Source organism: Octodon degus, unplaced genomic scaffold (genome assembly GCF_000260255.1).
Source record: "Octodon degus isolate 3935 unplaced genomic scaffold, OctDeg1.0 scaffold00005, whole genome shotgun sequence".
NCBI lineage: Eukaryota > Metazoa > Chordata > Mammalia > Rodentia > Octodontidae > Octodon > Octodon degus.
Genome location: NW_004524581.1, coordinates 3,604,039 through 3,605,353, shown reverse-complemented (window position 1 = coordinate 3,605,353; position 1,315 = coordinate 3,604,039). Strand labels below are relative to the sequence as shown.

The 1,315-nt window shown below is 39.7% G+C and overlaps 1 pseudogene; it reads left to right on the top strand.

The window, feature by feature from the left end:
* The first annotated feature begins 415 nt into the window (after window positions 1–415).
* The window catches only part of LOC101563566, a 24,676-nt pseudogene continuing 23,776 nt past the window's right edge, over window positions 416–1,315 (top strand).

Sequence of the window (1,315 nt, the reverse complement as noted above, 5' to 3'; positions counted from 1 at the left end):
TTCTTTTTCATCTGATTGAGCAAAGCATGAGGGTTTAAGCTCTATCAGTGATAAAAGTTTGTTTCATCCTCCTTTTCCTGCTTGGCATTTGATTTTATAGTGTTCTGTGTCAAATCCATTGTCACTGGGAACACCTTCTAACCAAAATCCAGAAATGAAAAGGAAATGCAGGAGTCAAGAAGAGAAAACACAGTTCTACCTATATACACATCTGGGTTCTTGAGATTCTGTCTCATTTTTAACTACAAGTAAATATACCTCTTCCCTTTTTGCCTTTTTAAATCATATACATCTCTATCTATCTATCATCTGTGTATATGTCAGTAGATCTCGTGCTCCAATTTCTACACTTGATAATTGACAATACAACACTCATGTGCTGAATATTGACCTACCAATGTGCTTCACTCCCGTGATGTGTGCAAAATTCGGGAAACATCCCAGCATCCCAACGTCTACCAGTTCACCTTACCAAGTGTCCGTGTTCTGGTACCACAAGCCAGTATGGCTGTCCATGGTCTCTGACTCTTCACGGTCCTAGGGAAAAATTGTGAGGTGAGTTAAAAAATATAATGGAGATGAAAGCTGAGGGCAGGTGGAGTGGCCTCTTTCAGTGTGGGGAAAGAGGACTAGACAATTGCGTTTATAGAGACATGCATTTATAGTTTTACAAGTTTAGTATCACAAGATGGAATTTCCTAGTGACCAAGAACTGAAATTGTCTCAGGCAGGTGGTTTTTTGCAGGACCGAAGTATTTTCAACTTCAGCTGCTCCCTACCCTTTATCTCTGCACATTATTGCAAATTCATGATGATGAAGTTGAAATTTGAGTTGGATAAATTCAAGGTTATTCCTTGGGCCCAGCCATCAGCAGTGTAGATTTGCTTTCTCTTAGTTTCTGCTTTTCATTAGGTAGAATAAAACCATGGGCTACCACTAGGCTTTCCTGGGACAGACTTTTATTAGAATATTTTAAAAAAAGAAAGCAATCCCTTCAAACTAAATCTCAGTATAGAAGTGTTGTGGAATAATACATGTAGGAGTCAGAATCCTGTGGCAGCTTCTTAGAGTTATCTCACCCATTGACCCTGTTCAGCAGTGGCCTTGGCATTTGTAAGGGGCTTGCTCTCAGCATCAGGACCTCGCTGTGTTCACTCTTCTGGCTTGGTATTCTGTGGAACACAGTGGAACCTGCTTTGGGCATTCACTTTGTTTTAATGATTATCTGAAGAATTTCTGCAGTGTCCTATCTACTGTACTATAATAATATGATTAGAAAGTCACTCACATTCAGAGTGAGGGTATGGAATTTCT